Genomic DNA, 14965 nt, shown 5'->3' with positions numbered 1-14965 from the left:
GTTTTGCATTAGATGTTTCTAAAGGTCATGTGACAACCATCATAGAGTGATTCTACGTTTTCGGTTTGGCGGAAAGAGATGTAAGCAAGGTAACGTAAAATACATTTTAATCTTGGGAAGGATTTTTTTAATGCTCGATTATGTTACGCTCATTATGGAGATGAATAGTCTAAAAGGAACCATTGGTTGGAAATGTTTTCTTTGCTTGTAAATTGCGGTTCAAGTTGGTGTAGGAGAATAGGGGATCAAGATACACGGCGACCTTGTCTGATACACAAATATCGATTGGTTGAGGTAGCGAGTGCAACGACTGCGTTCTGTTGTGGCGCAGGATGACAAGATGTGATAAGTGACGTAATTGGACACAAGACGAAGTCGGAAACTAATAAAATAATGTGTTAGTAAACACATTTCGTAATCCTTCTATTAAGCACATGTATGCATGTGCAAAATTTGCTACGTAAGATACAGTGCTCAGAGATTTGCATTTGACGTGCAATGATTTTCTTCGGTTAATTTTTCACCAATTTTTTATTCAATTCGTGAGAAAATTACCAAATTGCTTAGATTACGCCACTTACAAAACGCCTTATAAGATCCACGTTCCTGCGGAGACCAACTTCGAAAGCTCCGTTACGAAACACGTTCCAGCTTACAGCGTAAGTAGAAAAGGTGAGCGATGAAGAGACGCGCCAGACGAGCAATAGACTCGGAGCGTTGTACAAACAAATTTTCTTCTACTTTTTATTTACCATGACGCAACGGATCCCGACTCTCTCGTAACTCTCGTATCCCCAAAAATCGTCGCACAACGCAAAGCCAACTCCAAGTTACGCTCGATAACCAACTTGACTCCTCTATTCGTCATAAATCGGTGTAAAAACGAACCGGAGGAATTTCTCACGGGCAAAAGTGGAATTCCACGATCAACAGGTCGACGTTATAACCATCGATCCGCGCGAAACCCGCGGGCTTTTCGAACGGTTCCGTAACGAGCGGATTGGATGCAGTAACTGTGCCGCGTAATATTACGGACCGATCGCGGGTAAAATTGTTTCCCAACGGATCGATCGTTTCCTATCGTTAAAGAGGCTTGCGTAGAACGCTGGAAAACTCGTAACGTCAAGGGCAACGCCTCGGGAAAATCGATTATCCCCGATGAAGTCGTTCCACGTCCAAAGCTAGCCGCTCGCCGTGGGTCACGACCGCGCGGCGCGCGTTGCGAAGGATGCTCGGTGAATTAGAGAAAGGACGTTTGATCCTGGCGTTAACGAGGTTCCCACTCCACCTTTCTTCGCTCTTTCTCTTTCCCCCGCGAGCCGGCCCGCGTCCGTTTCCTCCTTTTTCTCTGTCGCGGCCCGAGACGCTCGTATTGATTGCTCAATGTTCCGCCAGGCGTAATCGCGAGAACGGCGAACAAGAAGTCGTAGCACGCCTGTAACCCACATCCGAACGCAATTAGGGACGAGCGTGTTTTCGTGGTAGCCCGTCGCGCGTGATTCACGTATACACACGCGCGACCTGCCCCGCGTGTATACACTTATCCGCGCCGCGCGGTTTCAGGGGAGCATTAACGCGTTCACTGCCACGAGGATCTTTCGCGTTTCGCGGCATGTCGTTGGGTAAACAGTTTTAAACTGTATATCGTGGAATTCTGTATCGAGAATCTGTTACCGCGCGCGTATTAATATTAAACAATGAAGTGTGTATTCGCCGAATGTAGAACGAACGCAATTAGAATGTATTCTCGCGAGAAACTACAGGGAAACGAAGAAGAGTTACATGTTTATCTGAGAGAATAATTGATTGTTGAACGAGTTAGTGCTCGTCGGACATAGTTAGCTGATTATGTGAAAGGTGCTTCGCCGTTTTCGGTGGAATCGAAGTTTCATTTGGAGGAATGCACGAATGGTTCATTGTAATAGAGTTTCTGTTGTACTTGATGCTTATTATTTCATAGCAAAGGCAAATGATATTAGATATTTAAAATTATAAGATACTATTATCCATGAAGTACTTGTGAACGCAATGATCTTTTTGATTCCATTTTTTCAATATTTTATTCCGAATTGCATGGGAACTCAATGCTGAGTTGCATGGGATCGATTGAGACCGTCATCAAATAATTGATCTATTATATTACTTGACGTTTTAAAATAACATTTGAATTAGTAGTTTCTATTTAAACTGCATTCAATTTTATTAAACCTCCTCTCCGCGTTACTACAATCATCGAGAAATCAAATTAAAAGCGAACCAATCGGAAGTCTCTAACGTTTCCATCTTAGATTCATCAACGTAGATTCTAACGTAAATCCATCGATTCCATTTGAAAGAATATTATACTGACAATTTCCAGTTTCTCCCGAAACAAACAGACGCTCGAAACGAAGAATATTTTGTTCAAGGATTCTTTGAGTTCGCAAAGTTGCGCGTGGTCACCTCGACGGAATCGATCTCCGTGATCGATAATCACCGACATCCGTTCGAGTCGATCCTGTCAGCAGGTCTCACAAGATGCGTCACGGGGCTCGCGCTATTCTTTCGCACGTTTTTGCGCGGCATGGACACCGGTCTCCTCGATTAACGATCATTTCCGGTCGACTGTACGCGCTCGTGATTCCACAGGATTCTTGCGGCATTCGTCCGACCATCGCTTCCTGACATTGCGCACATCTTTTCCTTAACGTCCCGCTTATCGATTACTCGTTTCCTTTCGGCAAGTCCATTTCTCAACACCGGAACACCATTCAAAATCACCGACTATCGTAGATACCGTTAAACTAAATCAATTCTATATTTTTACCATTTAACACTGACCGTACCGATACTTCTCCCGCCGTAACCAGTCAAACAACTGGCTGTAACGTAAAGATAAACAAGTTCGATGATAAATGTTTTGCGGTGAAAACAGAAACAAACGGAAAGGGAAGAATTGAAAAACTGAGTAATCGGACAATATAGGAATTGATATTAAAGTTACATATACGAAAAAGAACCTAGAATTTAAAATCCGATCGTTTGACCGGTTCTCGGTACGGTTAGTGTTAAATACACTATTATTTCACGTGAAATTAATAAAATTAATTAGATTTCTATGAAATTTAACCCTTAAATAAATTCTCCTTAAATTATCTGTATTAAATACCTTCTATACAAATTTAAGATAAACCCTCCTTATAAGAAGCCTACAAGTGTTGAGAACGAATCAGACCTTCGACTGTTTCATGAACTGACTCTTCTTTCAGCTACCTTATCGTAACTGTTAAATAAATAAGTAAACAAAAACTATAAATATGTTGAACATATTCATATAAATAAATAAATAAATATGAATCATAAATATGTTAATTTATTACCAATTAAGCGCTGTGACTAATCGGGTAGCACACTCTCGGAGTGCTTTGGCCGGAAAGGGTTAAATTATTTAACGCCGCGAGTCACCAACGAGTCGGTGAAAGCGGAGGTTGTTGATTTCTCGTCAAAATCACAAGAGCATATTTGTCGAGATTTAACACTTACTTTCAATGAGATCCACGGAGGAATGAATAATTACTCGAGACATGACTAATCGAAAAGGAATGTTTAGCAATTTCCTGCAAAAGAAACCCTCAGGATTTTATTCCTTTCAATATATGATTAAATATGCTGGAATTTGTGTAAACTAGAATGATAGTATTTAGACGGATCTACCAAGCACTATAAACTTAATTATGCAACTCTATTAAGAAAAGAAAACAAGAAATATTAGGTCATACGCCTCAATACACTTATCAAACGCCACGAATACTACAACCCCCAATGCAGACAACTTATAATTCCACATTTCCGATTGCTGCTACAAGATGCAAAATCCGCATCGTAGCGAAGAAAGGGTCTATGAAGCCTACCAAACACTATCAAACTTGCTAATGCAACACCGATAACAAAATAAAACAAGAAACTCTAGATCGTACACCTCAATCCACCTACCAAACACTATGAATACTACAATCACCAAGAACAAAGCTAAAAATTCCACATTTTCGATGGTTCCTACAAAGTATCATCCTCAAACTGCGCATCGTCGCGAAGAAAGGGTCCACAAAGGTGAACCCCCAGATTAATCGTCCGACGTTGCAAGAATAATGAAACGCGGATCCTTTTGTAGAGACGATCGAGAGAAGACTCGATGATCGGGATGACGTAACGACGGTTGCAAGGTCGTAATCGCCGGCCACGAGAAAAAGACGAAGAGGAGGATGAAGTGGACGAGGGGGAGGAGAAGAGGAGAACCTCTTTAGACGATCAAACAAAACGCAGGCGATTCAAGGGCCCTCGTAAAATCGTTGCCCGCGGCCGGCCGCCTCCGTTATCCATCAGCGTCGCCGCGCGACGGACCATCGGGGAGATTTTCGTCTTAATCGGGGTCCCGCGGCCCATTAAGGAAATCACGTGGGCCGCGCGAGCGCAGAAACGGAGCGGAACGCGTCACCGTACGGAAAAGGATCGATGGTTCCTCGATTTTCGTCCTTTTTTTCTCTCTGCTTTTCGTTTCCCTTTATTTTTTCCTCGCCTCGTTCGTCGCGAAGTCGAGCGGGCTCTGGATCCCGCGACCAGACGTGCTCGCGCGTTCGTCCCAGTCTTCGCGTCTATTTACAGGAAATGGGTCAACGCGGCGATCTCGCGGGCCGACGCGACGAGGCGAGATCTTGGGATTCCTCGGTGGAACTTGGAACACTTGAGAAAGAAACGACGGAAGCTTCAGACTCGGAGGATGATTTCGTAGATCTTAGGTGAATCGTGGTGAATGGAATTGTCCATGAGTTTGATGTTTTAATTTGAAATTGAGTTATCAATGTTTTTTTTTTGTGTGTTTAACGCGTTGATTGCTATACGAATTCTGAAGGTTTTGTATAGTATTGCTTATTCTCTCGTGGTAGAGGTAAATGATATAGAAACAATGATTTGGTATTATCGTTTATACGTTACACTATTGTCTAGTTACTTATGTTACTAAATATTTTTATTACATATCAATTTCTTGTTGAATTGGTTCCGATTAATTTGAAACGTTTGTTTTTGGTACACTGTTTTGGAAAGAATTATAAACTATCCCGTCCCTCTTGATGGTTCAAATCTGAGTCCCTTATATTCTGCCGTTATTCAAGCCTGGCAGTACAAATTTCGAACTCAATATAACATTCATATCTACATATTAATACATCCAACAAACAAAATCTTGTTATTTCTTACAATGAAAGAGATCACAAAAACCAGGTATTAGAGTCAACATAAACTCGAGTGTCTTTATCTCTAGCTACCATATAATATTATCTTAAATCTTCCCCAAATAATATTGTAAAAGCCCCAAAGTTGATATCAATGGATGTAATGAACTCCACGATATTCTGATTCCCTGATACCCCGAGTATAAACAAGAGAAAGGAAACGAAAAACGAACGGGATACCCAACGAAACGAGGAAAATCCGTGAAATGGTCTCGTTCGAAATTCACAAGCAACACCATCCAGTCTCCAATAAAATTGTAAATCTCTCAAATTTGATATCAATCGATGTAATGAACTCCCTGAGATAATTCCCCATGCCATAAAAGCCCACAGCAAAAGAAAGATAGAATAAAACAAACGAAACGAGGAAAATCTGTGAAATGGTCCCGTTCGAAATTCACAAGCAACACCATCCAGAGTCTCCAATAAAATTGTAAATCTTTCAAACTTGATATCAATCGATGCAATGAACTCCCTGAGATAATTTTCTATATCCTAAGAGTTCACAGCAAAAGGAAGGAAGCGGAAAACGGACGAGACGAGGAAAATCCGCGAAGCCGACGCGGCTGTCGAGGCGAATAGGGCACGATCCACGTCGGAGACTTCAACGGATCCGTTTGACATTGTATTTACGAGCGATATTAGCGTTACCGGACGGTCGGGTCCGCGTTCTTAAAACGGCGATACCCGAGGAGCCTGTAAATCCAGCGTCGCGGAGGCGTATAGGTGAATTTACTATCGAGCGGAGGGCCGTAATTTACCCGGCACTTCCTCGTTTCTCGACCGTTTAATGCGTAATCTCGTTACAATGAGCGGGTCCCGGCGAGGGTACACGCCGGCCGAGACAAACCGCGACGGCTCCGTGTCCGACGCGCTCGTTACCGTCTTTTCCCCTCATTTCTTTCTTCCCCCGCGAGACCCGCGGTTCTAGCCACCCGTTAGAAAACCGCGCACCGCCGGAGAGCTGTGAGCGAGTCTCTTGACCGATCGCAGTTCAGATAACCCATTTACCTGACGACTTTTCCTTTTTTTCTATTTGCCTTTTTTATTTGTTCGTTTACAACTGCGACAGAATCTTGCTGAATTTATCGGCTGTTCCATTGACACGTTCAGCTGGCTCTGGTGGACATTACTCTTTGAACTTGGAAGTTTGGCGTTGCGCTAATGTGCCTGGAGTATATTTAATTTTTGTTGATTTATGGCGGGCGATAGTGACAATTTATGGCTGATGGTGGGTAGAAATATTGGGTTTGAGGTAGAGAGCGAGAGGTTTAGCTTTGGAGCTTTGAGTTTGTGCGAGCTGATCGCGACAGGATTTTTGTGAATTGCTGATTAGGAGTTTGTAACCCCTTTTCAATGACACGTTGAGTTTACGCGTTGCAAAATTATAAATTTATGTAGACATAATGTTAAGCTCTGTATTATCAATGTGCAAAATATTGACATGCCTTTGTTTCCTAATTCGTGTACGTTGTATCATTTAGCTTCAAAGAACATCGTCTATATCTCACTGGAAAAAGTCGCATATTTCTAGTGAAAAGCTTTCGAGTTCAAAGGACAAAAAATTCGAATTAATAAGTACCCAAGTATCGCTTCAAACATTTCCGATATTTCAAATACAATTATCTATCGAACAATCTTCACTTCGATTGATGCTACGACACGAATACAAAATCTACCCCACTTCTCCCTCAACCTCCAGCTTCGAACATTTCCAACTTATATCTCGTTATTCCATTACCGAAAAAATCAGTGTCAACTAAACAATCGAACAATACAAGGCGTCCAAAACAAGTACTAATTATCAGTTGACAGTGCACACGGATTTCCATACGGAACGCCAACGGTGAAATAACAGACCCAATAAACCCGAAACACAAATTAAACCTCCCAACGCAACAAGATACAGAACGTTCACAAGCACGATCGATGAGAACGTCCCAGCTAATTGCTTTCACCCCTAGCCGCCACTAAATCCCCGATCGTAGACGATAGCGTCCCCCGTTCCCCCTCGGGGGAGGAATGTTGACGTTCAGGTTTCACGCGGCGTGCCGGTATTTACGTTCCATTTCTAAAATTATGATCCCCGATCGAGAGTTTCCCGGGTTCGGGAAACTAGCACGTGCGCGCGCGTTCGCCTACGCGACCGACACGATTCTCTCCTCTAGACTTTTTATATTTTTTATGTATTTTTCTTTTTTAATCATTCCCAGCGTGGCGGTCGTTATTAATAAACAATCCGCAAAGCGAGAAAGTCGCCGAACGGCTAATAATAAGACCGTCGATGATAACGTCAACGGTTGTCCGGGTGGGGAGAAAAAAACAGAAGCAAAATAAAGAACGATCGTGCGCGAGAGGGATGGCGGAGGGGTGGCGGGCACTAAAAATACAATCCGGCCGGTGTATACGCGGCATGGAAATACTTTATGTAAAATACGGTTTAAAAATAAAGCCGTTCGAAATAGTCGGGTCGCGTGGAACGTGAGAACCGTGCCGGGGTAGAGACGCTCGGGAAAACAAAAGGGTGGCTGAAGCGAAATACCTGTCGGAGTCTCTTCCCGCCGCGGTTTCGTGGAATCGGAAACTTTCTTTTCTCGTTGCCGCGACGCGACGCGGCGCGGCGCGGCTCGGCGCGGCGCCATGCTGGATCGAAAATCCGTTCGCACCCTCCGGCCGCTTTATAATTAGACCGCGGATTCTGTGCATACATTCCTGTCGCCGTTTTGTGAGATTTGCGGTGAAGAGGTTGAGTTCGGGGCTCAACCCTTTGCGTCAAATGCCGTCGCAATGGCGCCTTCGAGCTTTGGTGTCCGAACTCGAAAGCTGTAAATGGATAATTTTGATTGTTTAACCCTTTGCACTCCGTTGGGTCTGCTATATAGGCATAATTTGCATCGTAGATATTGTATGATTAATCTGAAATTGTAAAATTCTTTTTCGTTTTACTGGAATGAAAGGAAGTTTTGGGGTCTTGAAAGTGTCACTATAGAAATGAATTATTATTATTATTAAATAAAGAGATTGATATGTTCTCTTTTTTCTGGGATAGACTTTGATACGTAAGTTAGCTTTTTGTAGGGAAGTTTATGTAAATTTTAAAAATTCTTGTGTGCGAAGGGTTAATTTACACTTTGAGAAATGCTTGGTTGCAGATTGATTTCACGTAGAAAAATTGTTAAGGGTTCTATGTGATGTTAAGCTGTGTATGGTGGATCGACGCGTGAAGTATTGAAATAAATGGGTTCGTTTCTTAGTTTATGTATGTTCTCTCATTAGTTGCCTTCTAAGGATGTTGTCTGCAACTCATCCGAAAATGTTGAAGAGTTTTCGAGAAGTTAATGGCTTCAGCGCGAATAGAGTTCTTAAAATAGCGTCGAAAATTTGTTGAATAATTTTTAGAAAGTAGATATTTGCGAGTTTGTGTGTAGGTGAAATTTATCTCACGTGCCAGCTCGAAATTGGTTATCTTTATGTGTGTAAATATTTACAAACGCCGACGACAGTATTGCGTTTTATTAGTGTTTGATGTGTAGAACCGTGTGCGTTCGCTGTAAGTAGAAGCGGTAAGTCATAGACAGACGCGCCAGCAGGAATGCGCGGCGAAGGAATTCCTTTCTACATTTTCGATTTGCCTTTACACATAGAATTATCAATGCCTTGGTGAATCAAGCTATCAGAAATTCTTATTTCCAGTCTAATTTAATTAACCAGGAAGAGACGTAAGTGACCGGAACCCAATAAAATAAGGTTTAACTCATAAAACTTCATTTTTCAATTATCAAAAGCATTTGTTGGATTGAAAGCTTGAAAAAGTTTTAACTATTCTCAATTATTCGTCACAATATGAATATCGATAACTCTGTTTACAATGATAAGATGAAACATCAGTATTACTGCCAATCAATTCTAAAATGAATATTAAACAGTTACCTATCCGACAGTAGGCTAATAAATGAATCATTCCCACAGATGAATCATCCTTCCGAGAATCAACGCATCTTATCTCCCTCAAAAGACAGAGGCAAACAATCTGTCTGACCAACAAGATCGAATTAATTAACATCTGCCAAATAAGGATACTCCGAAATTTCTCCTCAATCTTTCCAATTTCAGCATCCCAAAGCTCATCAATAAAACCTCCTTCGATTAATACCCACATCTACAAATTACTCAAAAGAAATCCTCTCTCATAAAAGCCAAAATCCCTAGTTAACTAAACATTCAATCCACTCGTCGCTAAAACCAACGCAACAATTAATATTCATACCCACGAATTACTCAACAAAAATCCTCCCCCGCGAAAATTAATAATCCTAATTAACTAAACATTTAATCCACCGTTGACGATCCAAATAACAATTAATATCCATATCTACAAATCGCTCGAGACAAATCCTCCCTAGCAAAAATCAAAATTCCTAATTAATTGAAAATTTAATCCACGATTAACGATCCAAAATAACAATTAATATCCATATCTACGAATTATTGGAAAGAAATACTCTCTAACGAAAATCAATATTCCTAATTAACTAAACATTTCGAAATAACGATCACATTACCTGCTCGATCCTCTTCGATCGTCGGTAGAACCTTCGATCGTCGGTCCAGCGAGCAACTGATCTACAGTTCATCCCATGTGTCGGCGAATAAGAGATCCCGGTCGGTCACCGCGAAAAACGCGGAACGAAAATCCTCGGACCCGCTGCGATCGAACAGCCGCCGCTTGGGCTCGCGTTCACGAAGGCACACAGCATCAATCGACGAGGCGCGTACCGTCGGTGGAATTCGACTGACGATCCAACGGCACACACAATCGTCCCGAGACTATTTCTGACCCGTGTCCTATCGATCTCTCTCTCTCTCTCTCTTTCTCTCTCTCGTCTCTCTCTCTCTCTCTCTCTCTCTCTCTCTCTCTCTCTCTCTCTCTCTCTCGTCTCTCTCTCTCTTTCTCTCTCGTCTCTCTCGTCTCTTTCTCTCTCTCGTCTCTCTCTCTCTTTCTCTCTCTTTCTCTCTCTGTCTGTCTGTCTCTCTTTCCCCCTGTCCGTCTCTGTCCCTCTCAACCCCCAGTCAGCTCGTTTCTGTCACACGAGTTCGAGTTTCTCTCGTTCCCTGTTCCGCAGACAGGTTCACGCGAGCCGTGGCTCGTGTCTCTGCCCGAGAGGCGAATGGCAATGAAATAAAACAGGGAAACGTGTCGTTTACGGGCTCACCTCGACATTGCGGCCTCTTTTCACCACGAATAGAGCCGCGCACGAGAAAAATCGAATCCCAACTGAGGAAAGGCGTGTTTTTCCTCGAGGGGAATTATGATGATTCTCATCGATTTCTAGCAGCGTGGCGTTTGCTTCGGCATTTATTCGAGTATATTAAGATTGTATTTTTAATGGCTCTCTGTTGGATGGAGATTCTATTAATTTAAATTTGAATTTGGTATTGTTGAAAGTTGTTCTTCAGTGAATTTGGAATTGCTGAAATCTTGACCATTCAGTTGGTTTTTTGAGTATCAGTCTTTAATTTCAACCATTTGCATTCGAGAGATTTTTTCTGGGAACATTCAACATTTTCCGGTGAGACATAGATGACTTTCTTTGAAACGAAGTAATGAGAAAATATACATAAATTAAAAAGCATTGTAATTTTGTTATATGAAGTTAAATGGTGACTGAGAGTCACTCCTCGAGTGCAAATGGTTAAATAATTCTTCAAATACGAAAGATGTTTCAGTGAAACGTATGAATGACTTATTTCTCATTCGACTAAAACGCAGAATTTCAATTGTACAAATGAAATACTCATTCTTTTCTCGAGTGACACTGGCGTCCAAGCAACAGGTCTGGGTTAGGTCTGGGTTAGGCCCGGCCGAGCAACAGGTCAATTGGATTAATTGTTTAAACGTTAGGACGGAAATCTTGGATACTCTTTCGTCGCGTTGTTCGAATCGAATTGCATTCTTTGAATCGCGTGCTGTGATTTCTATATATACACCTTCAAACGATGAAGCAATGAATCTCCCCTATTTTCAGTTCAACTTGATGTTTCTAGTAAAAGGTAACTTTAATTTGACTCTATAAAATCAGCTTGTTTCGTTCAAATTGAATTTTTTAATTAACTCCTTGACCTACAATATCGTGTCAGACTCGCGACGAAAAGTTTAAACTGAATTTGAGAAATCTAAGTATTATTTATTTGTTTCAAATTAAATATTACTTTTCTATTATTAATCGTTAACCTTTGGTATAAATGTTTAAGTTTATCATTTTTTATAACATTTTTTCTGTTAATAGATCATTAACTATAAAGTACACGTATCGATCACACTTAGGAAATAAATCATAGGATGAGGGGTTAAACGTAACTCTAGTTTAACTCCATAAAGTCCACTGCACGTTTCGTTCAACTAGAATTCTTTAATAGAAGGTAACTTTAGTGTCACTGTAAATTTCGCTAGTTGCTCTGTTGGTTTTCCAATTCTTCGAGAAACTAGGGACCGCCAAGCGTTCCCAAGTCTCGGAGGTTCTAATAAAACCCATTCTTGCGTCACGATCGTCTGCGAGTTACGTTTCGTCTGTGGTTCGTCGGCACCGAGTAACATTCAGCTGCATACGTCAATCATGGAACTATTTTCAAACGATTCCTATTGATTCCGCGCCGTGCGACAACGTTACAGGCGTCGAGCTGCGCTCCGTCGTTTTAGTTACACGATCCTCGACGGCGGCGTTACCATTTAGAATGTCTCTCCTACGTCTGCCCGAAATATTCCTCTTCTACTCGGAACGCTTCTGCCATCGGTCTCCTTAATAATTCCTCGAAGAAGGGGTCAAGAACAAGATCGATCTCCGAGGAAGTATTTTTGAAACGTGGGATAAATCTCTCCAGCGAAAAGCGGTCTAAATATTATCCCTTTCGACGAATTTCGTATCAACTAGTTATAATTCGAATTATCACAGCTCTATAGATCCCATAAAACTGAGAAAGACGCTTGTAGATTGTTCATTTACACTCCTCACCGTAGAAACCCCTAATTCATCAACCGCCTAAAAACAACCCTTACAGAACTATATTTAATATCTTTTAAACATTGTAGTGCCATCACTTTACATTCAATTGAACATCTTTCGAGATATCAGTTTCAAATATTTAATTCTATAAATGAAACTAAATACAAAGAAACTAAAGTAGTTCAACGCAAATATACATTTCTTAAATTTAACTTCGAAGAATGAGAACTGTTCGAAAACGGTGCTCTTATCGAATTCTCCAGTAATTAAAATAAAATATTCGCATCCAGTATTTTTCTGAAATCGTCGGTGAATTCCAGGTAGAATTCGATCCGCGGGCGAAACACGCGAAAGGGAGGGCGCGCGTTTCCCGCGAGGGGCGAAAATAATCGGGCGCGATATAGGCACGGCGTTATCGTCTATGCATGGTTTATAGAGGCGCGAGCCACGGTTTCTACGTCAGCATTGACCGATAAGAGAGCAACGCGTTGCACACACCGTCGTTGACGTCCAAGTGCACGGGCGAGACGTGCCCACACGCCGGGGAAAGGGAGAAAGGGACGGAATCGATAGGCGTCGCAGAAATAGACCGTGCTCGACTGCGTTCGGATGCAGTCCATCGATCACTTTCGGTGTAATCTGGTCTACCACGATCCCTGGTGGGGAGAGCCTCGTTCCCGCGAGAATTGAGGGTGGAAATCCCGCTTAACGTATTCACGTTAAGCCATGGTTTTATATGTTCAACCCTTTGCACTCGAGAAACCAGTAGTCATCGATTGATTGATTTTACACAGCAAAATTGTAAAATTTAGAATTCAATATTGAATTTTGTGCGAGGTATCAACACGTGAAACAAAAATAAAATGGTACTGTCTTTTAATTTATGCAAGATTTTTCTTTACGTTAGTTGCAGATTATGTTATAGACATTTTATCAGGAAATAACGAATGTTTATATCGAATATCATTGAGTGTGGAGGGTTTATACGTTGAATGTCATGGAGATCACCGGTGAACCCAAACCAAATCGAATTACTATAATTCAGTCGATTAAACGATGATTGCCTGCAAACATTCTTATATTATAAATAATCCCACCTAGTGCGCTGACATTCATGAAGGTAAACAATGAGAATAAAACGATTCGATGAAATAATTTGATACTATATTTTTTTCGGTTTGTGTATTTTTCTAGGTAAACTCGTGCGGCATCCAACGTGTTAACCCTTATCACTTCAAGAATATTATAGAATGGTTTTTTGCCAATTCTGAAGGTAATAATAATAAAATTGCAAAATTCTGGCAGTGATGTTGCTTGTTGGAGTAGAACGCTGACTTAAGCTTGGCAGCAATACTTTTGGTTGGAGTGATAAGGATTAATATAGTCAGGTAGAGACACAGATTTATTTGTTTAATATATATAATAATTAAAACAGCATAGTATAGTAAATAAAAAGTAATATAATAACAAAGCAACGTTTAGAAAACTTTGGAATGTACTCTTTCGCCACACGTTCAGTTCTCGGGCGTGAATTAATAAATAATTCAATAAGTAAATTAATTATTAATGTTAATTTATTTTAACGTTGTAAACTAGCTGTGAACGCGTTGATGAATTCGACGATTAAACGGTGGGACGATCGAACGTTTTCATTTGCATATGTACACCTACTCAAACCGTATAAATTGGTAAAAGTATTTCGCAACTCAGGATACAGTATATATATATTTACTTAATTTTTTCACTTGAAATTAACTTAATGAATAACTCACCTTTAACTGTAAACTTGTCATACTACTACAAGAAATGAAATTCTATTTTGCTCCAATTTCGCGATACCAATATCTAAGAAAATTCTTATTTACGTACAAATCTGCAACCTAATAATCTATGTATCCAAATACAATGTAACAATATAACTCGAACATTTCAAATAACAATATATCAAATAAGCGAACGGAGATATATCAAATTTCCCAAACGTCGAAGACAAACGTCACACGTGACACAAACATCGGATCAATCTTCTTCGATCAAGATCGAAAGGCGTCTGCGGATCAACGGTGAACGAGATAAAAGTCTCGCAAAGAGAGGCGGAAGAATGATTTCTCTCCTATCCGGATCGACGAGATGCATTCGCGATTGGCCCAGGATCGTTGGCCGGCGGGGTCCTCTGCTGTTTTACATAAAAATGTCCCTCGCGACGCTCGGGAAGCCCGGAACGTCCGGCCGCAAGCCGGTAGCCGGGCCACGGGCTCGAGATGATCGAGCCGCGACGATCGACGATTTACATGGGGTCGGCGGGATCCATTCGGCGCGAAAGGTTCACGGATTCGCGGCCGTCGGGGCAGCGTTCGTGTCATTGACCGACGACACACGAGGATTTTCGCGCGGCGACCCGGAGAGGAGAGCGAGCTGCGAGAACAAGATACTCTCGAACAGATCCAAACCGATTTTTTCATTTATTTGTTCGTTTACTCAGTAGAAATTAGCGGTCGCTAAACCTTTGTTGCAATATAGATTATTATACACGAAATTCAAAACTGAAGAAAAAGATTTTGTAGCTTTGTAGTCTTCTGTTGGTCGATTGATTGGTTTTTGTAAGATTTCAACATTAGAGAATGTTTCAATGAAATTATATAATAAATTAAAATGACTAATTGTGAATTGAGATTGGTGATTAATAATTGAACC

General features: G+C 41.2%; 1 protein-coding gene across 2 annotated transcripts in view; it reads right to left on the bottom strand.

Annotated features, from left to right (window-relative positions):
* Nucleotides 1-14965, bottom strand: part of LOC116423981 (uncharacterized) — a 45178-nt gene that overhangs the window by 16641 nt on the left and 13572 nt on the right. Inside the window, exon 1 of one of the 2 annotated variants that reach the window (XM_031969821.2) lies at nucleotides 9833-10046. The exons of the other annotated variant lie outside the window; for it this stretch is intronic. The gene's annotated coding sequence lies outside the window, so the exon portion shown is untranslated. Of the gene's footprint in view, nucleotides 1-9832; nucleotides 10047-14965 lie in introns of those variants that run through there. 2 annotated transcript variants of the gene reach the window in all.

This window comes from Nomia melanderi, chromosome 13 (genome assembly GCF_051020985.1).
Source record: "Nomia melanderi isolate GNS246 chromosome 13, iyNomMela1, whole genome shotgun sequence".
NCBI lineage: Eukaryota > Metazoa > Arthropoda > Insecta > Hymenoptera > Halictidae > Nomia > Nomia melanderi.
The sequence above is the reverse complement of the archived record's forward strand: the minus strand, read 5'-3'. Positions and strand labels throughout refer to the sequence as shown.